Genomic DNA, 18,426 nt, shown 5'->3' with positions numbered 1-18,426 from the left:
TGAAGGTAAATGCTTTATTTAATTTATAAACGCAGAAGACTGCCTAACTCTAGCAGGCATACCTTTTCTCTTCAAAGAAAAGCAAGAGGACCTCACTTAATTCCAGCTGGATCACTAATGCCCCATCTATATACTGACCAAAGACAAGCTGTTGTCAATGGGAGAAGAAACGTTTGCTGTATATGTAGAATGGTGTTTAATGCTAATATGCGTAAATTTCTTCCAGGCATTTTTTGTTTTCATGGCTTCATGGACATCATAACTATGCAACCAGTTTTTTCCTCACATGTGTGGGAGTAGAGAAGACAATTTTTAAAAATGTGGCTTGCTTTTATATCTGGCCCCACATGTGGCGCCAAGGGGATGGTAGTGCCATGAATTTCACAATTTAGATTACCATAGAGATGCCTTTAAAGCTGAACGACAAAAAGAAGTTTACTGGAAATAGACCCTTAAATGCCTGTACTGCAACTTCTGATCACAAAAATTATCTGTAGGAAGAAATGCAGACAGACAGCCGGGGTCCAAAGACTGCTTAAACCAAACATAAGCCTATGGGTAGCCTTAATGGAAAATTCGATAATGGGGACCACCCTATAAGAAATATTCCTGGCCCTCAATTGTCCAGCTCTATCCTACACCGGACTGCAATCCAGTGGGAGTAATAATGGTCCCATGATGGTGGAGATGGTTGAAGAAGGTAAGAGACGTTAAAGAAAGTACCTGAAGGACACTGTGGAAACTGTGGATACCCACCCCTTACACCCATACCAATTGAAGGTGACGGTCGCTACAACAATCCACTATACTGGTATCGGGACAGGAATCCATTCCAGCCTGCACCACAGAGTACTTACACCATAACTAAAAATCTTGCCACTGAGAAAACAATCATAGGTTCGATGCAAAAAACAAGCTTTGTCGTAAGCGTACTTATAACAGCAAATGCACATATCATTCAGGAAAATTCTCAGCAACCCTTACCATGGGTGCACCCATCGGCTGTGAACACTTCACCACCGAGGAAATCTGTCATAAATTACTTACAGACCTACCCTCATTAGCCATTTGACTACAGATGGAGACAGTGCCGCATTCCGCAAGAGAAAACAGAACTAATTCCAAAAATATTGAATTAGACACCAACTGATACTGACTATAAAAAGCATTTTGGTCCTGACATGGTTGCTGAAATCATTGATATAATAGGCCGAATTAGCAGATAACTGTTTTATGTCTCGGTGAAATCCGGACATAATGTAAGAGACAAAGATCATCAGTTAAAGTATAAACTGTAGCGTGTAGTGATGAAAGAAAAGGTTGCTTTTTGGTCTACTTATTTGTGCAGTTAAAGCATTTATATATCGGTTAGCTGCGTAACTTGCCAGTGTCGATCTAACAATTTCGGCAATTATATGTTGTGTGATAGTGTATTCCAAATTTGAAAAGACGTTGGATACTTGTTAATTGCCAAATCAAAGGATAGCATCAATTAGTATTAAGTCGTTCAATTCAAGGTTGGCAAAAAAGCGAAAAGTACTGGTTAATAAAGTACAACCTATAAAGTAAAATTTCCTTATATTTCGTCTAAATCAAATTTGTTAAAATATAAACAATAGTACATCATGACATTTTATAATTATCTATGATTTTGTGTTATGGTTCATTCATACACCATTGATATTTGTTTTTAGACTCAAGTCAGGTATAGGTGCATCTATACAGTTATCATAGACATGATATAAAAAATATGACAAATAAAGTGTGACTTCTGCCACTACATTAGTATGCAACACACTGGAGAAGCCAAATAGCCCAACTCATAGTATATATCTGGCCAAAACGGGGGAACAAAACTGTCAAGTGGCAATTGGTTATTAAAACAACACGTGTGATTATTTAATTGTTAGTTGTAACACCTACAGTAATTATACCAGTTTATTTTGTGCTTTTAAATTTATATTTGTAAAAAACTTAACTCGGGATTTATAAAGCTAGACCAAAATTTGTATCTTAGCACCTATAACAATCTTTGAAGGTAGGTGATCTGGTGAATTTAAGATTCATAACTTGACAGCGCAATGGCAAAGTATGCTAAATTGTGTTTGATGCTTTTTGTTAATATCTTATATCCCAAACAAGCTTTGTTGGTCTTTTTGGAAGTTTGTTTTATTTTATTTTACGAATTGCTTTTCTTTTTAAAAAATTCTAATTTAATAACCGATTTAGCCTGATTCTATAAGGCTTGCGAACGATAGCATTGTTCAGCCGCCTAACTTATAGTCATTTTTTGAAAGTTGTCTAATTAAAGTAATTTTTTTATAATAATGTTAACATTTATGTATATTTTAATTAAATATAAATGATTTGGTCAAACAAAAAAAGATAACTTTTTATTTTTGGTTAAAATAGCTAATTTCATAATAGAAAATAATGAAAACGGAAATGTTTTTAACAAATCACCCCCTTTTAATTATTGTTATTTGTCATATTTTTACCAAAGGGTTTGTTTTTTCACGGGGGGGGGGGGCATATGTCTTCAAACCAAAATACATTCCAAAAAAAAAGAATTGTGCAAAGTATATTTTCGAAAAATAAGCAACATATATAAATTAAATGAAATTTTACTTTAATATATATCGTAAAAATGTTATTATTAAGTTTTTATGCACATATTGGCCGCTAAATAATATTTTCCTCACTCATAGAGACCGATTTTAAAGAATTTTTTAAGACCCCGCGTTAGCAAAACGTTTGGTTAAAAATAAATAATTTGATTACAATTTTATTATGATATAAATTGATGAAGATAGGATTATACTTTTTAGTAGAAAACTTAGTTTTAAGCTCACCTGACACCTGAGCTGAAAGCTCAAGTGAGCTATTCTGATCACATTTTGTCCGTCGTCCGTCTGTGTCAACCATAAACGTTTATGTGGTGAAAGATTTGTCCAGAACATACTTAAGAGTTTTTCAAAATTATGAGCTTAGCTCCTAACCTTCAAACTAAAATACGTTATTTAGTTGCTTCTGAGTTTAGTAACAGATTTAGCTTCATTTAAAATTAACCACATTATCAGAGGACTCGCTTTTTTTGGACTCCGTCGGACGCTTTTTGAAGTTTTCTCCCTTAGCACATGAAACATTTTGTAAACTCTCAAGCATATTTCTGACAAAGAAAAACATCCGGTTATGTTGTCGCTAAGACTAGCTTATCGGAAGGATATATTTCTGTACAGGTAAGTTTTTTTCATTGTATTTAATCAAAGCACATGTTATATATATATCATCTAAAATTACCAAATTTTTTTTTATCAGGTTTTAAATCCATTTTGTAGTCAGTAGGATGGAAAATATATTTGTGAAAACGTGTATCCTCGTGTGCCTGTATTTCGGCGGGTTTATTGTACTTTACAGATGAGAAAAAAGCAATGATTAATGCTTATTTAGTTGTGGAAGATGTGTGCACATCCATTTGTAGAATACAGAGAGATGCAACATCTCCAGTTATATCAGTCAATAAAGATTATCTCAAACAATATCTGGGTAGGAATCCTCCTGTTAATTGGGTTTCTGATGATAACTCAGTAAACTAATCAGACTCAGACACTGGGGAAATAGATCAGCCACCCCCGAGGAAGTGTTCAAGAGCGGGCCGCCTCATAAAACTGCGGAATATCCTTGATTTATAAAATAAAACTGTAGATAAAATTAATGTATTCAGTGTTTTGGTTTATGGTAAATGTTTATTATTTGTTTTATCCTAGTGTTGAGATGCATTCAAATTCTGTATAAACTAAACATGTTCTTTATTCATTTTAACATATATGTATTTCCAGATGGACTTTCTCGACATTAATATTTCAAACGAGGAATTGCAGCAATTCCAGGAGAATGAAAGAAAGCTGTGGGTCGACGGCACCATCTGTGAGGTGGAGACGTGTAGGAAACTTGGCCCTTTTTCTACTTTCCGAAAATATATTAACCATTGGAGCAAAGTCCATACTAAATATATTAATATCTTCAAATGTTCTGTTTGTCATAAGAACTTTGTGATCCAAAATTAAGGTCGCGTACACATTCGCATACACAAGGAAGCCAGTTTAGAGGTTCAGGAAAAAGAAAACATTTTTTACGTTGAACCTGGACATTGTGTACCTTTCCGCCTAAGTGCGCCGGAAGAAAGAAAAAAAAAGAATTTAAAAGAAGAAAAGGCCCTGGCCCAGAGGAAGAGACGGGCACAACAGAGGGGCCTATTAGCGCCATCTTCCCTGGAAGAGGAATGTCGAATTCATTGTCGAGATGAGGAAATCGATATTTTCCTGGGAGAAAACAACGGCAACACATCAATCATCAAGAGTCTTCGAGAAAACGGAAAGAAAGTTGAAAGTGAAGTGATTGGAGACTACTGCATCATTCCAAACTTCGAAAAAAATATTGAACATTAAACTGATTAAAGTAATGTATGTCTGTAATGATTATATGTAAGAACAATAACTCTGTATGTAATGTATCTTTGGATTATTGCCCTTGATTAAAAGAGTCTGAAATGCATAGTGTGTTCCATGTGATGGGTCATTGACAATCGGTATTAATCTATAGTAATCCAGTGCTTAAGGATACTACATTGGCGACGAGGATTGTGAATAGACTCTATGATTTAGAATGGCGCAGTTAATTACGACTGATTTAGGGGGCATTCCTACATTTGATTGTGATGGAGAACCGACTACGGTAGGGGTCAGATGGCAAAAATGGCGCAGAGCTTTTGAGTTATTTGTTTTCGGTAAAGGGATAGAAAATGCGGCACAGAAGAGAGCATTATTATTGCATTGCGGAGGTATGAAGATGCAAGATATATATTTCACATTTCCCGCGGCTCGCGAACCTGATGGAGATGAGACGGTGTACGACATAGCTATGGAACAACTTGACAACTACTTCCGGCCTAGAGTAAACACACCATTCGAAAGGCATGGATTTCGATTGATGACACAAGAACCAACAGAGAGTGTGGATCAGTTTGTGACTCGATTGAAACAGAAAGCGCAACATTGTAACTTTGACAATGCAGACGAACATATTAGGGATCAAGTCATCGAACAATGCAAATCATCTCACTTACGTAGGAAATTACTGGAGAGAGGAGGTGATTTGACACTCGAGCAAACGTTAACTACAGCTTGGGCTTTTGAACAAAGTCAACAACAAGCTACCGGAATTGAAGAAGGAAGGAATTCAGAAGCTTTTGTGAATAAAGTAAGTGTACGAAAACACAAACCGAACTCAAGTATAACTTGTTATAGGTGTGGTCAAAGAGGACACATTAAGTCAGATCCAGCATGTCCAGCCATCGGTCAAAAATGTCTTAAATGCAACAAGCCCTATCACTTTGCTAAGTGCTGTAAATCGTTCACACCAAAGACTTACAATTATAGTCACAAATATTCCGGACGCAGCAAACCGAAGCCACGAGTTAGACTGGTGGACACAACAGATCAGGAGGATTCTGATGAAGCTTATGCATTTACATTGTCTATGGATAACCCACAAGAAACACTTGAAACACTTACAGTCAATGGACCGTATCACCCAACCGTTACCACAACTATTGGTTGAGTAGAAGATATTGTGATGATTGTCGACTCTGGTGCTAGTTGTAACGTACTGGATCGCTTCTTATGGGAGGAGTTAAAGAAGAAAAGAGTAAGATGTACGTCACAGAGATCTAGTAAAAAACTTTATCCATATGGAAGTTCAAAACCACTGGACACCCTAGGAAGCTTTATGGCAGACATTTCAGTGGGAAATTCTTCAGTGAAAGCAGAGTTTATTGTGATTCAAGGTAAAGGAGAGGCCCTGTTAGGACATAAAACAGCAACAGAGCTCGGAATTCTGAAGGTGGCACATGCAAATTTCCTGTCGGAAGCCAGTATATTTACCAAATATGAAAAGTACTTTAATGGTGTGGGCAAGTTAAAGAACTTTAAGTTGATGTTACATATAGATGATAATGTTACCCCTGTAGCACAGCAAGTCAGGAGGATTCCATTCGCTATGAGGGAGAAGGTTGAGGCAAAACTCAAGGAGTTACAGGACATGGATATCATTGAGCCAGTTGAGGGACCATCATCTTGGGTCAGCCCTATTGTTGTCACACCGAAGCAGTCTGGAGATATTCGTCTGTGCGTGGACATGAGGCAAGCTAATGAGGCCATTATTAGAGAGAGACATCCAATACCTACCATTGATGAGATCCTGCACGAGCTAAATGGGAGTTGTATTTTCAGCAAGTTAGACCTTAAGTGGGGTTTTCATCAATTAGAGCTAGCTGATAAATCTCGTGACTTTACCACTTTTGTTACTCATATTGGACTGTTTCGCTACAAGAGACTTAATTTTGGTGTCACGTCTGCACCTGAGATTTATCAGCACACCATTCAGCAGGCACTTCATGGATGTGACGGAGAGAGAAATATGTCGGACGACATTATTGTACATGCCAAAACAATGGAAGAGCACGACCGCAGATTGCTAGCTGTGATTGAGAAATTAGGCAGCAAGGGATTGACATTTAATAAGGAAAAATGTCAACTTCGTCTCCGAAAACTAGAGTTCATGGGACACGTCTTATCAGTCAAAGGAATCGACCCGACCAGAGAGAAGGTGAAAGCTATAGTAGAAGCAAGACCACCAACAAACGCATCAGAAGTCAGAAGTTTCCTGGGATTGGTTACATATTGTGGAAAGTTCATTCCAAACCTAGCATCACTGTCAGAACCGTTAAGACTTTTGACGAGGAAAAGCCAACCATTTACTTGGGGTCCTGAACAAGACAAAGCATTCCGAAAGCTGAAGACAAGTTTATCGAAAGCTGAGACTTTAGGATATTTTGATCCAAAAGCGAGAACTCAAGTGATAGCGGATGCCAGTCCTGTGGGGCTTGGTGCAGTGTTAGTACAAATACAACAGGGAGAGCCCCGTATTATTTGCTTTGCAAGCAAAAGTTTGACAGATGTTGAAAGAAGATACTCGCAGACCGAGAAAGAAGCCCTAGCACTGGTGTGGGCGTGTGAACGCTTTTACATGTATTTGTATGGCATCGGATTTGATTTGCTGACAGACCATAAGCCTTTACAGTTCATTTACAGCAAGAAATCAAACCCGTGTGCACGCATTCAGCGATGGGTATTGAGACTCCGACCCTTTCAGTTCACAGTAAAGTACATTCCCGGACACAAAAATGTAGCTGATGTACTTTCTCGACTGTGTATATATAAATCTGATGCACCCTCACCAAGTGAAATATCAGAGGATTTTGTGAGATTCGTGGCTCTGCAAGCCGTACCAAGAACCTTGACGATTCAGGAGGTGGAGAAAGAGTCCGCTGGAGATCTTGAGCTACACAGAGTGAAAGAAGCCTTACTAACTGGAAATTGGACAGATTGTGAGGAGAGCTACGTATCCGTTAAAACTGAACTGTGCAGCATAGGAAAGGTGATTCTCAGAGGTACATGTATTGTGATTTCAACCAGTTTGAGGGAGAAAGTTTTAAGCGCTGCTCATGAGGGACACCAAGGAATCACTAAAACCAAACAACGACTGAGAGAGAAAGTATGGTGGCCAAAGATTGACAGTGATGCTGAACGTGTTTGCAAGAAATGTTACGCATGTCAAGTAGTAGGAGGTCCATCGTCACCTGAGCCTTGACGCCGTAAAGTGCTTCCAGATTATCCATGGCAAGCTACAGCAATTGATCTAATGGGACCGTTTCCAACAGGAGAATCAGTATTGGTGCATGTGGACTATTACAGCCGTTTCTTTGAAACTTTCATTTTGAAAAACACAGGATCAACCAAGATCATTGAATGTTTGGAGGAGATTTTTGCTCGATATGGTATTCCTGACACCCTGAGGAGTGACAATGGAGCCCAATTTCGTTCTGCAGAATTTAAAAAGTGTTTAGAGGAATACGGCATGAATCAACCATGAAACATCAACACCTTATTGGCCACAAGCTAATGGAGAAGTCGAGCGACAGAACAAGACCTTACTCAAGGCTATCAGGACAGCTCATGTTGAGGGAAAGGATTGGAGAAAGGAGTTGCCAAAATTTCTATCAGCTTATAGAAACACACCACATACAGTAACTGGAGTTGCATCAAACAAACTCATTTTCGGATATCCAGTGAAGACCAAGATTCCCAGTTTTCCAGAGAGAGATGAGGAAGATATCCGAGTTTAAGACTGGATAAAAAAGAAGAAAGAGAAAGAATATGCAGACAAGAGTAGAAACGCAAAATACAGCCAAGTACAAGTTGGAGACCAAGTGTTGGTTCAGCAGCCAAAAGAAAACAAACTTTCACCTGCCTTTGAGACAAAACCATACGAGGTCGTTGGACGTACAGGAAATGAAGTTTTGCTGAAGGCACCACATGGAGGTACATATCGCAGGAACGTAAAGCAAGTGAAAAATCTGGAGATTGACGGTAGCGTTCCACTTGATGATGCAGACGATGTGACTGACCTAGATCTTCCACAAAGTAAACTACCAGATGATGGGGACGACCTGAAGATCACTGACATGGACGATGACCAGAAGATTGAGACAGATCGTGGAGACTCTGTGCGTACAAGACCAGTTCGGCAACACAAGTTACCGGATCGGTTCAAAGACTTTGTTTTGACATAAAGTGAAAATTTTATGGACTGTTTAAAAAATGTTGACGCATCTCATTTCAGTGAATTTTATCTTGATTTTGGACTTTAAAGTTAAAACTCATATCAGTTTAAATTTCAAATAAATTTGAATTATGTTTAAATTTAAGAAAAGGAGGAATGTAATGATTATATGTAAGAACAATAACTCTGTATGTAATGTATCTTTGGATTATTGCCCTTGATTAAAAGAGTCTGAAATGCATAGTGTGTTCCATGTGATGGGTCATTGACAATCGGTATTAATCTATAGTAATCCAGTGCTTAAGGATACTACAATGTCTCAAGACATTTGTTGTACAGTTAAAGTTACAATTTGTTGATTTATTTATAACATGGCGTATTGTTTCAATTATTAATTTTATTGAATAAAATGTAATAACTGTTTAAAGGAGGAGGAGTGTATTAGTACCTACTTAAATTATTTCCAAATTCATCGGGTTCGTTATTCATTTTCTCTTTCATCTACATGTATTATAAAACGTAAATTCTTACTGGCCAATTCTGTTTTAAGTGTTCACTTTTGTGTAATCAAAGGCCGGAACAGCCACAAAGGCGTCGAGCTGACATTTTCTTTTATATAGATTGATAAAATGAAATGGTAATCAATAGTTTGAATTTTTGTACTAATAGTCGTATATCAAATAATACATATTAGAATAAAAATAGTAAATGAATTATGTTTTGCGTTCTTTAAAAACAAAAATCACTATATTTCCATATAAAATAGGTTGTGATGCGTTTATAATACAATAACTCATCATAGTTACAAAAATGAAAGAAATTTCAAAGTTAAAAAAATATATATTTTCTTTCTGCTTTAAACAGTCTTTGAACATTTTTCAAGGTGAATACATTGATTACAGTGTGTCTCTAATTATGATAATAAAACATACTTTTATTTATTTCAATTCCCGTTTGAAACAAGATTACCTAAGGTATGGTTGTTTACAAACAAATCCACAACACGTGCTATATTTTGCTCGACCAAACCGACTGCATTATCGTGTTTATTTATTGCAACAAAATCACTAGATACGTTTATCGCTTACATTCATTTTGGAGACCGTGCCCGATAACAAATAAATTTACATATCAAATTTTATTTCTATCGGGCACGGTCTCCAATTAAAATGTAATCGATAAACTAAAATAATATTTAGTGAATGTTTACACCTTTTGTATTCATCCACCATTCTTGAATATTATGCAAGGAGTTATCAATAACCAGGGAGGCAAAGTTGGATTTTTTGTACACAATGTAGTTGAGTTAGCGGAATAAAAATCTTGTAATACGTTTAATACTTTAAGGAACTTATTTTTTGTGCGCATTTAAAAGGGTGTGCAGTGCATGAATTTTTGGACGTTTGCCAATCCAGACGATCGATAGAAGGCTGCCGAGCATTAGCTCGACGCCTTAACAAGTATGTAAACCAGAGCACAATCTCGGGGCTTCTTCACTGAACATTTGCCTCAAGGTACAAAGTCACTATTGTTTAACAAGTATATAAACCAGAGCACATTCTCAGGGCTTCTTCACTGAACCTTGCATCAAGGTAAGAAGTCGCCCTCCTTGTGGCAATTTTAAGTAGACTCAAATTCCATATTTATTTTGGAAAATTACTTTTTTCTTTGATTTTTCGTTATTCATTTTGGTCACTAAGGTACACTAGCTCCTCATCGTCATTAATTATTATTTAATTACGAATAAATTATATTTTCAACTTATCAAATCCTTCTGTTTTTCTTTGTTAATAGCCTTAACAGGTGGACTCAAAATTATCTGGGTGAAATATCATGTAAAAACACAACGCGAAGTCAAAATATCATATACAGTAGTGAAAAAGATCAAACTACAACAGAATGTTTTCAAAAATAAATATGTGAAGCAGCTTATGGTATTGGTGTTGATTTCTGTTTCCGACTTTTAAATTAATAAAGATATATTTAGGCTTGAATATATCATTGGCTTGAATATATCAATGTCCTCATCTTCTGCTGGTTGTGAATAAAACAAAGTAAAAACTCTAGATTCAGAGTTTTGTCGATCATCCTGATCATGTAAGCTTTTGTCATCATCACTTTTTGCACAAGGAGGAATGATTTTTACGAATTTGGTTAAGAAAGATTTAGTTTAAATTTGTCCAGTTATGACTTGTTAACTCGTTCATAAAATAGTCGTCATGCCACGTTTATCTGATCGGCAATGATCGAGTGAGCTTCAGTTGTCTCTCTATCCATGCGTCACCAAGTATCCTCCAATCTGTGTTGCTTTCAGGAACTGCGGATGTTAATAAATCCAAACAATAAAATCCCCAGAGTTTCTTCCGTAACAAGTTTATTATGAGGTTGAATATACTCCTAAGCTCTGCAAAATTATATAGTGTTACCGAGTTTTAATCGACTTTACTATTGTCCTTATGTTTGGTGGCGGAAAGTAAATATCAATATATTATTCCGGTAGCAATTAATTCCTTCTGATGAGATGAACGCAATTCAAAAAGATACAAATGTGTTTTAAAATCCAGAAGTAGATTTAGATATAATCAAAATATAATTCACCTAATAAATCCGAAATAAATGAAAGGCACTAACGTTAAAATCCATTTTAACAATCAAAATATCTCTCTTCCTCTTGAATTACTCCGGCTATATGTACCCAATTACTCCCCTCACTCATCCTTCACTCCCCATAAACTTGCCTAAGGCCAGGCTCTAAATCTTAAGACAATAAATCACTACTCCCCTTGCTCTCCACACTCTTTTATCTAACACTCTCCTCCTAATGCAATTAACTCTCCCCCCCCCCCATGACCTGTTCGCAGTCAGGGTTAATCTACTGCACACCGTTCAATTAAGGAAATGCAAATAAAATATGCTATGCTTAAATAACGTATGCTTTTCAAACAAAAAATGGTACGAAATCATTATAAGAACAAATACGTACAGCTTATAACTTGTGTTTTTAACATAACGTTTACAGTTTATTTACAGAAGTCACTCTATGATAAGTCATCAAGGTACGCGAGTAAATAACTGTTACGGAAATAGTTCATCTGGTCAGATATCACAATTGGCTCAGGTTCTCTTGAAACAAACTCCCACTCGTTTTAGGATTCATCCATAAATCGTTAAGAAAGTTCGAAAATACTTCGAGTGGAGAAACTTCCCTCATTTTTTCGGTGTATGAAAAGTTAATTTCTTTGATAACTTCAGTTCTTCCGTCCCCATAAGAAACTGTTCTCTTGATGAATTGAATCGTTATCGAATGTTTGAATTCTCTGATGTTGGAATTTCGGATGTTGGAATCTCTGATGTTGGACTTTCGGACGTTTCCTCATACTCGGGAACAAATTCTTTATCATTGTATTTTTCAGAGATAAATCTTCCTCAATTGACTCTTTATCAGACTAAATGTCCTCATAGATTTCACTTTTGATGGTGTGATCAAGGTTAATTTTTAACTAATCCTGTTTTAATTGGAACATCGTCTAAAATTTCTGTTAAATAAATTTTTGAAGATATTTTTTTTTCTATTCTTCGAATAATACAAAAAATGAACTTTACATGATATAAAGACCTTGTAGTAAGGTTTTAATTGATATAAACTGACAAAAAAATTAATACATTAACCATAAAGTGAGAGAGAAAACCCAATTTTAGTGATTTATTATTACACAAATTTATTTATAGAATTTGTGCTCTAAGGACAATAAAAATGTTCTGTGATAGGTAAATCATATTTTAAAGATATACATGTATTCTGAAACCCAAGTGTCTTATCATTAGTTCACAACTGTTTATTATTGTTCGATTACAATGTAGCAGATTAAAAAAATCACTTTAAAAAAAAAACTTTTACTGGTGTTTTGGACATTCTCGACTTGTACAATTCCGATAATCCATGCGGCGGATGTTTGGGTCAAGCGAGGTCAGGGGTAAAGCGTCGTTAGATACTGTTTTCGAAATGGGCAAATATGACTTTTGTGTTGCATACGGCTGCAACCACCACCGTGCCGACGGGGCAACTTGTACATTCATCACATTTCCCGAGGACCCAGAATAATTTCAAAGGTGGACCAATGCCTGCAAACGAGAAGTTGTTTACGAAAGTGGCACGAGAACGAAGTGGACGCCATCAGAATACCAGAAGCTTTGTAGTTGTCACTTTGAAAACGACCGGTGCCCGGACCCAAAATCAAGGAAACCGGGGAACAAAAACAAAATTCCCACAAATTTTCACACAAGGCAAGAACATGTAATATGTATATATTTACACATGTACGTATGCAATCACCAAGATATATATAGATATATATAATAACAAAATTGACTCCCCAAATAATCAATTTTTTTACTGATTTTATATAGAAATGAAGTGAATTCTACGGGGAACCGTACGCGCATAATTTACGCGCATGTAACAATTCGTTGTGTTACCCGTTGCCCAGTATGTTGCTAAGTGTTGCTGAGTGTAATAGAACGGATTACCAACTGCGTCTAAACCAATTAGATTTCAGTATTTAACATGAAAGTATAATAAAACTGTTTAAGAACAGTGAGTGCTCTGTTAACTGTTAAAAACTAGCAGTCCATAAGCAGTTACTTTATACATCCATCATAATAACTGTTTGTGAACTGCTATGAAAACTGCATCAATTAAATATATTCAATAGCAAATTTCCTAAAGTTATCACAATTAAGCACAAAAGTATAATCAACAATTTGTTTTATTAAAAATGCACACATTCGAAACAAATTTACTGTGACGGTGTATTTTACAACACAAAGGTACATTATATCAACAATCTAAATTCTACAATATATGAAAAAAATATAGAACTTGATAAGTTGACCACTTTGTAAATAAATATATTTTGGCAATATGTTCATGCTAAAAACAAATTATTTTGATATGTTATTCAGTTCATTCACTATAGATTAAGAGGACACGAATCTACTGAACCGTAAGAAAAATTGTTACCACTGTACCACTTACTCGATTTCAAAATTGATATACTGTAAAACAAAAATGACATTGCCAGAGGTTCTACAAGTTTTTTTAAATGCCAAATAAAATCACTGAATCCCAACTACTCTCCATATGGCATGGTTAATAGACATGTTTTAAAAAGCCACTTTCGTTTATTATTATTTATTATATATTGCCTTCCTTGACAATTAATTTCCATATGTGTAAACATTCCTGCATGAACATGCAAACATATACTTACAAAATTACAAATTATTCCAACTGAACAGTTAACCATCCCAATGATTACATATAGGAAAAACCCTGGGAATAACAATAATCTTCTTTCACAAATGATTAATTCCAATTTGCAGAATATGTGTATATTTATCACATACATAGTCGCTTGAATGAAAATTAAGTCTCATACTGGGGTTTACTGTTCACCAGTTATAGTCGAGCTGGTCATTTGACGATTCTTGTTTTTGAAAAAAGATGCGGCCAAGGTCCTGGAATGTTTCAATTTTGGTGATGTGTACAGTTTTTTTCTTTTATTGGTCACCTTGTTGGTCACTACTTTAGTAAAGTCTGTGACAGAGAGTTCTTCCCACTGTTTTTATCGTGCAGTAGCGTGTGATGTATCCTGCATAAAGACAAATTAAATACTTATTAATGTTGTTTTACATACAAACTATCCTAATACACTTTAAATTAGTTGAATTGACAATTGCTTCCAAAAAAATGTACATTAAATTATTATATGAAAAATAATTTATTGCTTTAAATACAGACCTCTGACTGCATCAACTTTTTATTTATTAAGTGGTGGCTTTTTGTCATCTCCACTTTTCCTTAGTCCCAGCCCAGATGAGCTTGCAAGTTCTTCATCTTTGAAGACACAACTGAGAACTGAGTTCAGCAAGGTCATTGCAGTTTTCTTAGACGACTCGGCTAGAATGATCGCTTGTCTTTCTCTAATCTTGTCCACAAAGACAGAGTCGAACTTTCCTGGATTGTTTGGATCCTTGATCAGCAATCCAAGGTTTTCCTAATAAAGAACAGTAATCTGTAACTCTATATAAATCACTATTTACTAATACACTAAAATTTACCCCTCATCATTCCTTCCCCTCATTTTTGATGTAAATAATAAACTGTCCTCAGTTTATGACTACTATATCTGTAAACTACCACTACAAAAAACTACCACCAAGAATACACTATTAGAAATAATAACAAAAACTCCACTAAACTACTTAAACAGTAAGCATATACACCTCACAGATTTACGAATTAACGATGAAATTCTCTACCGCCTACCTTAATTTTTTATCTCAGTACTACTAATAAATGATTTTATTTAACATAAAAATCTATTAAAAGAAGTGCACAAACGAATTAAACAATAAAACATCAATTATATACATTAGTAAAATAATATCTTTTAACTGTTCATAGGACTAGTGACAATTTTAACTGTCAATTCACGAAAATAAGTCCAAAATAATCCAACTAATCGAAATACTCGAATGTCCAAATCACTAACAAATATCTTCTGCGGATACAAAACGATTTCTTAAATTTTCCATATGTTCCGGTACTTCATTGAGAATGTTTTCGGCTACGGCGGAGAAGCCAATTTCTTCAGGTACAAGTCCTTTACTGTAACTTACTTCAGTTTCTCTTTTTATCGATTGCTGCCCGTGCACATAAGGATGTTGAAATCTCTTTAAAGTCAAATTGATACGCATTAGTTCACGAGTGTCTACTTCACTAGTATGAGGAACATCTGATGAACTATCTGATGTACTTCATTACACTCTTGAATCATCACGTCTTCTTCTTCTTGGTGCAGAGTATCTTCATCCTCTTCTAGGTTCAGGATATATTCATCGTCTTCATCATTTTCTAGGTTCAGGGTATATTCTTCTTCATTCATATAGTTTTCGTTCCGAGACTGAAGACGGTCCATTGTTTCTTGTAAAGATGTTAAGGATATTTCACTTACAGGTGAATAGGGATTGTCTAAACATTCTTCAAAGTCATTTTTATTTTCGTCACAAGTATCTGAATATAGATCATCGGTAACAGAAACAAATACTGGATCTTTATAATGACGGCAATTAGCCGTTTTTAAATGTTGAGTTAATGCATATTTTCTTCCAAAAGTTCTGCCACAGGTTGTTACAGGGCATTGATGATGGAATCTTCCATGTCCATGAATTTCACAGTTGTGACGATAAAGATTTTTTCTATGTTTAGATTTCCAATTACTTATTATTATTGAATAGGAATAAAAAAAAAATTAGAATAAATAATTTCAAAGTTATGTTTTTACACAAACTTTTTTTCAATATAGTTATTAATTTCAACATTAAAGTAAATTTTGAACATATTTTGTATTGTGTAACTATATATACCAAATCTTACTGTTTGTCATTGTGTACATCTGCCATGCTAACGTATTTAACTGCAGAGAGTATTTTTAAAAAGTGCAAAACTGATGGAAAGGGCAAAACGGAAAACAGAAAAAGAAATGAAGACGAAGCAAGACATCGTGCTTTCCACAAACATTGGCAGGTGGGTAGATCATGGCTCAAATGCGATGAGAGTGAAAAATATGTGATGCGAGGTTTGTCGAGAATTCTACTAAAAAAACCAAGGGACATTACATCCTGGATCACTGTCATAGCACATCAAACTGGAGAATTGATGCTATTAAAACTAACGGAACTTCCGTCATGCATATTCTTTAGAAGAGTTAAGATGGATTGTAGAAATGCAGAAGAAAAGCAGCATAAACAGTTTGTTGAAACAGAGGTAACAAGATGAAACAACAAGGCAGCATGAGAAAGAAGGCTTTGTGGAAGAACAAAGATAAGAGAGAGAAAAAGAACAGGAGAGATATGGTATTAAGACAGATCAGAGGCAAGACCAGGGAATGGGAGACACTGAGATAGAGAGAGAAGAGGAAGAAAAAGAAGAGTTATATGAAAGTATTGAATCTGACTTTTAGCAAGATTACACTGAAAATGATAAAAAAAAAATTGCTGAATACGAGAGTGAATATGAATAAATTCATGTTGATTAAAAAAAATTGTTGTTGATACTTCACTTGGACAATCCCATTTTTTTATAGGTCTATCCCAAATCTAAGTGGGATAGTCCTGTTGGCTATTTCCTGCATTTTGTTAATTTCACACACTGCTACAACTCCAGCTTTCCCAAAGACAAAAGGTGAGATTTGTCAATTGTAGTTCATCACTGGTGTAGTAACTTTGAGAACACTTCATTCCATTTTGTGGATTATATTTGTTCTCATTTACAATAAGAATTAAAATTTTCAGTCAAATTTCAAATAAGATAATGTAGTTAAATTTCAATATTAAACTTGCAAAGATTTAAATGAAACCTGTTACTCCTGATTCTTTGCAGCACCATGATGCATGTGAACTGTCAAATTTAAAATACTTTGCTTACATGTTTTGTGATAAGAGATGACTCCCTCCTTTTTAAGATGTGAAGTGTTAAGATAGAAGAGAAAACCGTGCACAACAAGATGGAAAGTGGGTTTTTTCCCCAAGTTCATCAATACACTGTAATAAATAAAGTTGTTTGAAAGATATCTAAGAAATGCTCCTAGCACCAGTATCTGGTAAATTTAAAATAATGTTTGCTGAATGTTTACTGACAGATGTTGTTGTATTTTAGGCACAGCCTTAAAAGGTGCCATACCACAGCAGAAAGAAAAAGAATGATGGTTAAAGTGACATACATGTCATTAACATGTCAATATTGACTGACATAGCTAGAATAATGGTGTATAAATGTAAATGGAATTGTTCTACTCTCTTTTATAAAAAGGAACTTCGTAGATTTAATCAAAATAAACTTATGCATTGCATTGTTTGAATTTGATTTGAGTGCATTCGAAAGGGAATTAAAGAACTTTTAGAAGGAGCAACGCAACATATTTCCTTTGGGATGACATGTCCAGTGGCTGAGTGCCCAAACCGTACCTACTTCAGGAGATGTTGACAACTTCTTGACCACTAGCACAGGGCGAAAAACAATCTTTAAGCAAGTCCTTAAAGGTGGCTTAAAGAATATACCATCTTTAAGCCACCTTTAAGTTACCTTTAAGCTGAGCTTATAGGTCCTTAATGTCCAAACTTCTTTAAGTCACCTTTAATCCATCTTTAAGCCGCCTTTAAGCATCTTTAAGTGGTATTTACGCTTCCTTTAAGTTGTCTTTAAACCATCTTTAGGTTCCCCCTAAATCAAGTTTGATCAAGCTGAACAATAAAAACATATATTAAATTAAAAAGCTCTTTTATAGTGATGGGAGGGGGTCATCCGAATGATAATATGATTTCCAAGGAAGGGGGTGGTGTTCCAGGCGGTTTTAATTGTCGCTCCATTAAACACATATCACTATCATCAACACCGCTCCGATGGACACAGATTGCCGTTATAAAATTCTTTATAATTTTTTGGGGGTTTCAAAATTATTGTAGTGGTGAGCGCAGTCTCTGTATCTTAATCTGTGCATGAAACTAATTAAAGTATGTTTGTTACCTATTATAATTAAACTAATCGGCGAAATTTCTCTCTCTCTCTCTCTCTCTCTCTCTCTCAGTTCATCTGGTTATTAAACAAAATAAAGATAATGAACCAAAAATGCATGATTTATTTGATAATCGGTTTAAGGTTCGTATTTTTTTTATCAATTTTCA

The sequence above is a fragment of the Crassostrea angulata genome, chromosome 2, assembly GCF_025612915.1.
Source record: "Crassostrea angulata isolate pt1a10 chromosome 2, ASM2561291v2, whole genome shotgun sequence".
Lineage (NCBI taxonomy): Eukaryota > Metazoa > Mollusca > Bivalvia > Ostreida > Ostreidae > Magallana > Magallana angulata.
This window is presented reverse-complemented; position numbering follows the sequence as displayed.